This window comes from Humulus lupulus, chromosome 1 (genome assembly GCF_963169125.1).
Source record: "Humulus lupulus chromosome 1, drHumLupu1.1, whole genome shotgun sequence".
NCBI classification, from domain to species: domain Eukaryota; kingdom Viridiplantae; phylum Streptophyta; class Magnoliopsida; order Rosales; family Cannabaceae; genus Humulus; species Humulus lupulus.
In genome coordinates this window covers 134,852,387-134,863,251 of record NC_084793.1, presented here as the reverse complement: position 1 = coordinate 134,863,251, position 10,865 = coordinate 134,852,387, and the positions used below count along the sequence as shown (strand labels likewise).

The 10,865-nt window shown below is 34.3% G+C and overlaps 1 long non-coding RNA gene and 3 other non-coding genes across 4 annotated transcripts; all 4 read left to right on the top strand.

Annotated features, from left to right (window-relative positions):
- Positions 1-979: 979 nt before the first annotated feature.
- On the top strand, positions 980-2,423 carry LOC133798083 (uncharacterized). Its single transcript, XR_009875771.1, has 2 exons — positions 980-1,116; positions 1,220-2,423. It is a non-coding gene; the product is annotated as an uncharacterized LOC133798083 (long non-coding RNA).
- Positions 1,649-1,731, top strand: LOC133813354 (small nucleolar RNA U83). The gene has a single exon (XR_009884375.1). It is a non-coding gene; the product is annotated as a small nucleolar RNA U83 (small nucleolar RNA).
- Positions 1,766-1,856, top strand: LOC133813342 (small nucleolar RNA snR60/Z15/Z230/Z193/J17). The gene has a single exon (XR_009884365.1). It is a non-coding gene; the product is annotated as a small nucleolar RNA snR60/Z15/Z230/Z193/J17 (small nucleolar RNA).
- Positions 2,040-2,121, top strand: LOC133813345 (small nucleolar RNA Z43). Its single transcript, XR_009884367.1, has one exon. It is a non-coding gene; the product is annotated as a small nucleolar RNA Z43 (small nucleolar RNA).
- Positions 2,424-10,865: the final 8,442 nt, after the last annotated feature.

Sequence of the window (10,865 nt, the reverse complement as noted above, 5' to 3'; positions counted from 1 at the left end):
CGTCACGTTATAACTCTTTGACTAAGAGGCTAAAGAATACTTAGAATGATCTAAGGAAGCCTTATTTGGGACTGGGGCATGAATATCTCCCGAGAATGATCAACTAACCAACTTCCCGAGAATTATGAACACTCAACGAGTGCCACGTGTCATCTTGACGAAAATACGGACAACTGGTTTTGGAGGCTCGCAATCGCACCACCACCATTCCATTGAAGACGATAATAGTTTTGTTGTGTTTTTCTTATTTGTTCCAGACAACAATGGTTGTATTGCATATGATATTTAGGTTTTAATTATCACATTTATTTTATTTTTCAAATATTTTTTTTTTTAAATATAATGACATGACATGGCTTATGTGACATTTTTTCATGATGTGGATGCAAGTTGCTGACTGGACATATTTTCAATGATGCGGACCAATGACATCTCGGCATGTGGCACTATTGGTGTCACATAACGACGAGGTACCTATGGTTGTCAAGAAAGTGTGACGGAAGATATTTTAGCCGTAAAAAAAGAGTACCTATGGTTGCTTTTCTTATTATTCCTTAAAATAATTATTTTAAATTAAAAATTAATATATATTTTATTAAAATTAATAAAATTAAAAAAAATGAAAGAAAAATATAAGCTTTAATTATTTTGATTAATTTTAAAATCTTAAATGTTTTTTCTTATTATTTTGAGAAAGAATAAAAAAGTGAAAATATTTTAAAATTTAAAATATAATTAAAACTTTATATTTTTCTTTCATTTTTTTTTTATAATTTTTGAAAATAGAAAAAATAAGTATAAAAGTACAATATTATAAAAAGATTGAATATATTTACTAATTTTTTTGGTATAAAAATATTACTTATATTTACGATAAATAAAAATACAACATTTTAAAAATATTAATATTTTATTATTAGAATAATACCGCTACCATCTCTATTTCTCCATAATGTTCTATATATATACCCCTGTCAATGTATAACCCAAGTTATAATTTCTAACCTAGCTGCCTCGCACCTCCCCTTAAGCCGCCTCTTGACCTAGATGTAGCAGGAACTCAACTGAGCAACTCATGCTCTTTCTCACACTTACCATTTGTTATTTCTTTTTGATGTATGCATACATTATCTTATGTTTGCTTTTTATGAGATTAGCTTGTAACAGTTGATAATCTTCCACTTTTTTTTAATCATTTCCCGACCTATTTTCTTTTCAGATCAAATTACTACTTCAAATGTTTACGGTGTGAGAGTTTTAGGTTTTTCTCCTCAACCTCTGTCCTGGTTCATCAATTAGGACAATTAATTTTGTGGATGGCCGAGTTTCTGGTGTTGTTAGCCGAAATGGGCTATCAAGTCCTTTCCGACCACTCTGTGATATCATCACCATCCATATTTCGTGTCCCTTCATTAACCCTAATTTTTTCTGTTGCTTTTGTTTTTTATTTTGATTTTGTTTGGGGCCAATGATTAAATATTAAATTTAGACAAGCATATGTCTGAAATTACTGTGTGGAACTCACTAATCTTCTCTATGAGGCCCTGTTATAAAAAAATAAGGTTGATTTAATTTTTTTTTATGTGGGTTTGTGAGAATAACAAGGATTTCTAGTGTTTTTATTTATTTATTTTTTAATTTTGAAAATCGCCAATGAAGAAAAGACTGGTATTATCCAATTGATGAATCAATGTGATTACATTATACCACTACTGCCTTCCTTCCGAGGCTAAATTTTAAATATTTTTATTTTATTAATTTTAAGTATGGTCGTATGATGATTTATAATGCATAGTTCAGATGAATATCTGTGATTATTATATTTCTTAGTCTTTCGCTCCTATCTGACGACCTATATCTTTGAATTTAGCTTATATACATATTTCTGCTTTATTGGTTCTTTTTCATGATTGGTATTAATTTTTATTTAATTTGTTTTTTTTATATGAAGAAGTATGTATTTATTGATAGTGTTCGACAGTGGAGAAGGAATGCAGTTTCTGATATGATCATTACATATTGCAAACAATTGGTAGAAGGGACAGTGAAGATATTCATTTATGGTCTCGTTCGTCGTAGTGGACTGTTGTAGTCCTTGCCGATAATCCATATTCTGAGTCCTATAATTTTTCTTGTTGTGCTCTTCAGATGTAAACCCTTGAGATTTGTTTGCAGCTTTTTGATTTTGGTTAGCGGTGGATGCTAAAATATTAAATTTAGACAAATGTATTGTTGAAATTTCTATATGCACCAATCTTAGACTCATTAAAGTTGCGATAGCTCAAATAGCGAAACGGCTGTGAACATTATTTCATTTAGTTTTGAGCGAAGGAGCTTAGGGGTTAATGAAGATCTATATTTATGGTCTCGTTCGTCGTAATGAAGATCTATATTTATGATCTATAATACAATTTTTTTTGTGATATGTTGTTTTACTACTATTAATTAGTCCTTTCAAATTAAGCCAATATAATTTGTGTTCTTGTTTCCTTCCATCAAATACGATATTGTGAACAAGGATTAAAGTGTTCACATGGAAAGTGAGTTTTTTTATTTTTTTAAATTCCAGACTTTTTCCGATGGTGTTTTTTGTAACAACTGTTCGATTTGTATCATTATAAATATTTGGTATAATACGTAGTATTTTATATATGGTTATTTTTCGTATTCAGAAATTCTACTGTTGGATCTGGTCAACTCTCAAAAGTGCTTATTGCACTAAAGGGAGGAAAAAAAACCTGCAGCAGTAACAGCTTGCTTCTCTCTTGAATCTTGGCCTCCCAAATCTTCTTTTGAATGGATTGGGAGGCCGCCCATTAAGGACCCAACAAGCACTTTTGAGAGTGAACACCGTCTTTAGCTTCTTTCAAATCAGATAGTCTGATGATGAAATGATAAGACATAAATTGATCGAGTCAATTTCAGTAATCCGACTAACTAGGTCGAACCTAAGAATTCGATGCCCATGTTTTCCACCCTCCATCACCAAGGTTTTTGGGTAAATGAAACACAGAACAATCAGATTCAAGTTGCTCATTGGGATTCTATATATATATATATATATCTGTTTTTGCATTGATAGAGATTTTATTCAAGCTAAAAGAAAGCTGCCACATTGGGGGCACTACTCTTAATCAGTTGAACAAAACTAACAACAAACTTTAAAAATTAAAAAAAATATAAAAAAATTATATTTTTGAAAAATTTGTAACAATGTCCATATTCTGCCCAAAGCCTCCTTGGCTCAGCCCAACCCTAATTTGATCTTGCCCGATCTGACGAAACTTAAATTTGAACAAAAACTAGAAAAATTCGGACTGGATTTGATACAATTTTTTTCATCCGAAACTTGCAAAATTTGAATCTGATGCACTTGAAAATTGATATTGTTTTAATTGTCTTGCGATGTAATTATGACAATTTTATTTTTTAGCTAAAATTATATTTTTTTGACGTAAAATCAATGCTGTTTTCATGGTCTTGTGATGCAATCATAAAAACTTGATTTTTTTAAGACAATAATATTTTTTCGATTCAAAATTAAATGTAATTTCGATGTTCTTGCGATGCAATAATGAAAACTTAATTTTTTTTGCCAGAATAATTTTTTTCCAATGCAAAATTAATATTTCGATAGTTTTGCAATGCAATTATGAAATTTTGATTTTTGATCAAAACGATGTTTTTTTTATGTAAGAGCTTGTCCATGTAGAATTGTTTATAATTTACCTTTTTTTAAAAAAAAATTATGTTTTTACTCCCTTGACGAAAAATTTATGTTTTGGCTGCCATATTTGAAGATGCAGATCCGTCCGTTGATTATCATGTTCGTGTTCCTATATATATACTTGTTTTGTACCTGTTAGCAGAATTTGCATATTTGTTTTTTTTGTAAGAATGTCAGCTAGTTGGGTGTGTGAAGAGACATGGAGAGTTATGATGCCTTGCAATATCTTGTCCCAAACTAAGTGACAATCTATTTCAATATGCTTTGTTCGTTCATAGAAGGTGGGGTTGGATGAGATGTGAAGAGTTGCTTGGCTATCACAGTAAACAAGAGCCAGTTTTGTTTGTGGAAAGTCGAGTTCTTTGAGTAGAGAGAGGAGCCAAATAGCTCAAGTGGTTGCATTTGTCATGGATCGATACTCAACTTCAACGGAAGAACATGAGATGGTGTGTTGCTTCTTTGATTTCCAAGAGACTAAGGAGTTGTTGAAGAATACACGAAACCCAGAAATGGAGCGCCTTGTGTTGTGAAGCAGTAGATGATAACAATGATAATTTTGCAAAAAAGCAAGGGGTTTAGAAGGTCTCCCCGCGTGAGTGGTAACTGCTGGAGGGTTGTTGGAAATGGTGGCAAGGTTGGGTTAATGTGTTGGAGATTTCTCTGAGTCATTGTTCATAAAAAAAATAGTGTAGAATTAGCAGCTCCACGATTGCCCGCATGCACAGATAGAGGTAGAATTGTGTTAGAAAATAACAATTTTATTTTATTAATAGAAGAATTATGATAAAAAGGGTAAACTTTCTCATAAAAATGATATCTCTAGAAATAAAAATTTTATGAGTTTCAAGATCCAAAATCTCATAGGCTTTCATAACTTGTGGATATCCTAAAAAAATGCATGTCTTTGCTCTTATATAAAATTTATGGCTTGAGCTAGGTAGAGCAGAAGCAAAACACAAGCAACCAAAGCGTCTTAAATAATCATAAGTGGGAGTTTTAGAATATAATACCTCATATGGAGTACACTATTTTAAAGGCTATGAAGGGAGCCTATTTATTAGGGGAGTGGCTGTAAGGACATCATCACACCAATAATTTAAAGCAGCACCTGATTGAAACATTAGAGCTCTAGCAATATTGAGTAAGTGTTGGTGTTTTCTTTCGACAACTGCATTTCGCTCAGAACATTCAACACAAGATAAGTAATGTACTATGCCTTAGTCTTCAAAAAAGTATCAAAAGCTATTTCTCTAGAATTATACAACCTAACTCCTATTACTTTTAAACCAAATTGAGTATGATTCATGGAAAAAAAATGAAGTATAATAGTGGCAAGTTTAGATTTCATTTTTAATAAAAAAAGCCATGTATATCTAGAATGGTCATCAACAATTGTCAAAAAAATATCTATAACCTTCCCTAGTTTCATGTATAAAAGGCCCCGTAAATTAGTATGTAAGAGATCAAAAATACAACTGGAAATATTATTCTTTGAAGGAAAAGAGAGTATTCTTTGCTTTGCCAAATGAAAAATGCTACAAGGACTATCATGTTTATTCAAAATAGTAAAAGACAGTAAGCAATCTTAAGATGCAAGTTTTTTTAAAGCAAGTGTCTAAGTCTCTTGTGCCATATATCAGTGGAGATGGCAGCAATCCAAGGAACGTCCAACACATATAAGTTTCCTATGCAATTAGCCCTCCCAATCAGTGAATGGTGAGTCTTGCCTGAATGGTGCATTCTGTTAAGCTAAATGTAACAATATAGTCTGAATGTTTGCATAAAGCACTAACAAATAATAAATTTAGTGTGAAAGCGGGCACATACAACACATTGTGTAAAATTAAACAAGGAGATATCTTATCAGTGCCAAAATAAATCATGGGAGTAGTCATTGCATTAGGCATGGATACAAAATTAGGGAAAGTATTTTTCCAAATGATTCAAATAAAAATTTATCCTTGCAAATGTGGTGATTGGCCCTTGTATCTATTAGCCAAGAAGAAGAGGTAGTAGTCATACCTGAGTCTTGTATTGTTTGAGGTGGTTGGGCTTGCATCTGATTGCCCAAGAAGGTTAGCCGTTGCTGGAAATGGGCAAGAGTGAACGAGGAAGTGGAGGCCTTATTTGAAACAGCGGCAGCAGTAAGAAGAATGCTTCTAATGAGAATCTTGTTTGGGATTGGGCCATGGTCGGTTGTTGTCTTTTGATTTAGGCTTCCAACCAGGGGGAAACCTATGGAGCTTGTAACATCTATCTCGTGTGTGATTTTGAAGGCCACTGTGTGTACATAACAGGGGTTTCTTGCCATTGTTTCTGGGACCATGGACATGGGCGCCAATGGTGGATGCAAAATGGAAAGACTACGTTGATTTTCTTCTAGAATGACCAAAGAAAAACATTTGTTGATGAAGGGAAGAGGATCCATCATAAGGATTTGAGTTTGAGAATATGATTCATTGAACCCTATTAGAAAATGCAAGATGTAGTCTGTTGCTGCAGAGAATAAAACAGGAACAAAATTACCGATATAGTTTTCTGGGTTGAGTCGTGGACCAAGTAGCTCTCTTTAAGATGTATCGCAGCTCTGCCCCAAGTGTGCACAACAACCTATCAACTGCGTCGTCCCCATGATAAAAAACCCAGTTCGTCACTGTAAGATATCCTTCTGCACCTAAGGAAGTTGTTCACATACACCTCATAATTGCTCAAGAAAATCGAGATAATCAAAAAGAATATTTTTGTTTTATAAAAGGCGTGTTTCTTTTGTTTCTCTAATCTTTATAATTATAGAATTTAAAAAGCCAGATCTGAGAAGTAACGAGAAGAAAAAAAACATTTTTCTGAATGTGGGGGAGAAGTTGTATCGTGCAGGAAATTAAGGAGAAATAATAGATATTTCAGTCTCCCAATTTGACTGCACTAAACACATTTTAAATAAAAATAAAAATTATATTTATTAAATTATTTTTTCCAAATAAAAAATAAAGTGTGACACCACACCACCTGCTCAACTCGGATTGGTTAGTCAGACAGACTGCGACGGCGCCGCGCGCGTGAATGGTGGTCAAGTGTGTGAGTCCTCAGCCATGCACACAAAACTAGATACCCCTTGGGGCACACCCCAAGAATTACCACTTGCATCTTATATACACTCTTTGAAGAGTGTTCCAAATCCACGTGAGGATTTTCCCGTATCACACACAAAAGACACTTTTTAAAATTTTTAATAATTCACTTTTACTTTTGAAAAAAAAGTTCCAACAATCCATGTAACGCCCCTCCTAAACCAAGACCGTTACACTGTATGTTTAAAATTGTGCTCAACTCGTTAAGCGAGTTGTTTGGACTAAAACATGTAATTAGGGTTAATTAAAAATTTGGTATAAAAGTTTTTGGTCAAACGAATTCGACTTTTCATTAAAAGATTTGGTATGTACACGGGATCCCAAAAAGAAAGTTTACAACAGATACAAACAAAAATAAGCAAGGTACACAATAGTCGACCTAAGCGGCAAAACAACTAAACCCTAGATCTCCAAAAGAAGTCTCGACCGCGGCGGTCGAGCATGTTGCATATGTACACGTTGCCATCGAAGCTCTCCAACTCATTGTTGGTCCAACTTCACCTTGCCCTTACATGCACCACGTAGAACCCGTGAGCCAAGACCCAGCAAGAAAACTCAATTAAGCATGCATACAATCAACATATTACACTTATAAATAACATGCTTAATAATTATAAACAACACTCAACAATGTTCAATCTATTTATGCAGCCATACAACCACCCAAATGTGCAGTGGGGAAACAGGACTTGGTATGGATGATGATAGACAAATATACCAAGTTAGCTCATTTTCTGCCTGTGAGAACAAACTTTACCGTGAACCAGTATGCAGATTTTTACGTGAGGGAGATTGTACGTCTCCATGGGGTTCCAAAATCACTAATTTCAGATCAGAATCCAATCTTTACCTCCAATTTTTGGGGAGTCCTGCAGAAGGCTATGGGGACTCAACTGAAGTTTAGGACAACTCACCATCCTTAGACAAACCGGCAGTCTGAGAGGACGATTAAGATGCTGGAGGATATACTTAGGGCATGTGTATTAGATTTCAAGGGGTTCTGGAGTAAGTATCTTCCATTGATTGAGTTTTCATACAACAATAACTATCAATCAACGATTGGAGTAGCTCTATATGAGATGTTGTTGTTGAGCACCTCTTTTTTCGGGTCTTGCTTTCATGCCTTTTCCTCAATGCGAAGGCGGGTAATCAACTCTCTAAGGAAAACTCCTTAGTCTTAAAATCCTTCCAGGAAGGGGGTCATTTATCAATTAGAACAACAACTTGAAATTGTTTATCAAGAGTCGTACCTTCTATGATAATCTCATGTGCGATTTTTTGAAGCTCATGGGTTGTGCCTCCACAGATTTGTCATCTGTCATTTGATACTTTAGGTAGTGACTAACATCATATTTCTTTGTTCCAGCTTCCTCTATATCATACTTCTTCTGTAATGCCTCCCAGATTTCCTTGGCAGATTTGTCAAAATCATAATAGTCATATAGATCATCAGAAAGACCATTCAATATAAAATTCATACAAAGGAAATCATTCTCAACCCAAGACTCTAATTCCTTAATCATTTTTTCAAGTTTATCCTTTTTATCCTTATCAATAGCAGTAGATGATTCTGGTACAACAGGTTTTTCAGTAGTCAAAATAGAAGCAACTTTTTTATGGTAAGATAAAACAACATCTTTTGTTTCAAACATTTAAAATGCAATCCCTCAAATCGAAATGGTTTATTAATATCAACACTAGCAGAACTAGAAAACTCATCAGTAGTAGACATGGAAGAAACAACGTCTTAAAATTGTTGCTGCATAGAATAAAATAGGAACAAAATTACCGATATAGTTTTCTTAGTTGAGTCGCAGATCAAGTCGCTCTCTTTAAGACGTTTCGCAACTCTGCCCCAAGTGTGCACAAAAACCTATCAACAACGTTGTCCCCAACCCAGTTCGTCACTATACGATATCCCTCTGCACTGAAGGAAGTTGTTCACATACACCCCATAATTGCTCAAGAAAATCTAGAGAATAAAAAAGAATATTTTTGTTTTATAAAAGGCATGTTTCTTCAGTTTCTCTAATCTGTATAATTATCGAATTTAAAAAGCCATATCTGAGAAGTAACAGGAAGAAGAAAACATTTTTCTGAATGTGGGGGAGAAGTCGTATCGTGCAAAAAATTAAGGAGAAAGAATAGATATTTCAGTCTCCCAATTTGACTGCACTAAGCATGTTTTAAATAAAATATAAAAATTATATTTATTAAATAATTTTTTCCAAATAAAAAATAAAGTGTGACACCACACCACCCGCCCAGCTCGGATCGGTAAAAAAGCAACGCACATGTGTGGTGGTCAAGTGTGTGAGTCCTCACCCATGCGCACAAAACTGGGTACCCCTTCGGGCACACTCCAAGGATTAGCACTTGCATCTTATATACACTCTTGGAAGAGTGTTCCCAATATATGTGAGACTTTTCACATATTACACACAAAAGACACTTTTTCCAATTTTTAATAATCCACTTTTACTTTTGAAAAACAAAGTTCCAACATAGTCTTATGTTGATAATCAGGGATTTCCTTGCCTCCACCACAAGCATAGTCACAGACAATATTTGGGTGACAATCATTGAGTTCATCCCACAAGGTTTTCAAATTAGTAAAATAGGTTGTGATATCGACCTCACCTTGCTGAAGATTGGAGATGGATACTATTTCATTTGAAAAACTCTTAGGCCATTACTCTGATGAAATTTGTCACGAAGGTCTTGCCATATAGGTGAAGCCCTATCATGGTAAATGATACCACTGGCTATGCTGGGAGAGACAAAGCTAATGATCCAGCTCATAACCATAGAGTTGCAATGAGTCCATGAATTATAATTGGGATCATTGATAGGAGAGGTGGAAATTGTGCCAAGAACGAAGGTCGTTTTGTTTTTGCCAGCCAGAGAAAGCTTGATTGAGCGAACCCATGAGGTGTAGTTGATGCTTCCTTGAAGAACAATAGACAAAATAACTATTAGAGATGTAACTGATTCTAGTGATGACTCAATTAGTAAGGCTACTGTTACAAGTTGTCCAAATTGGTTTTCTGCTATAACCAATTATGTTGTAACAAACTTCTTCTTGTCAAAGCTTTTTGAGCTATTCTTGTAATATATATTCAGTTGGTCAATGAAATCAAATACAATTTTCATATCATTTCAAATCTCATTCTCTCTTTCAACTGGTATTAAGAGCCTTAGCCTTTTTTTTCTCTCTCCTCACATTCTCTTTGTAATGAGATGTGAAGAGAATTGTATTTTGTATTGAAAATATAACATCGATTTATACACAACTAGAGAAGCTATTCTAGGAAACTAAATCAACTAATTAATCCTAATTGTCAATGTAGCTAATATTCACACTATAACACAGCTAATATTCACACTATAACACTCCCCCTCAAGCTAGAGCATAAATGTTAATCATGCCCAACTTGTTACAACAATAGTCAACCTGAACCCCATTTAAAGCTTTCGTAAAAATGTCCCCTAGTTGTTCTCCAGTCTTTACATATCCTGTAGAAATCAAGCCTTGTTGAATTTTCTCACGAACAAAATGACAATCAATTTCAATGTGCTTTGTCTGTTCATGAAACACAAGATTAGTTGCCATATGAAGAGCGGCTTGGTTATCACACCATAATTTTGCAAGTACTGAAGTTTTAAGTCCTACTTCAGTCAATAGTTGATATATCCACAGTATCTCACACACAAACTATGCTATAGCTCGATATTCTGACTCTGCACTAGATCGTGACACAACAGGTTTCTTTTTACTCTTCCATGAGACCAGATTCCCTCCAGCAAAAATACAATAACCTGAAGTGGATCTTCTATCTACTTTGGAACCTGCCCAATCTACATCTGAGAAATACTCAATATGAGTGTGTCCATGATTCACATACACAATACCTCGTCCTGATGCTCCTTTCAAGTAACACAAAATCTACTCTAATGTTTCCCAATGATCAATTGTTTGGAATGACATAAACTCACTGACAACACTAACT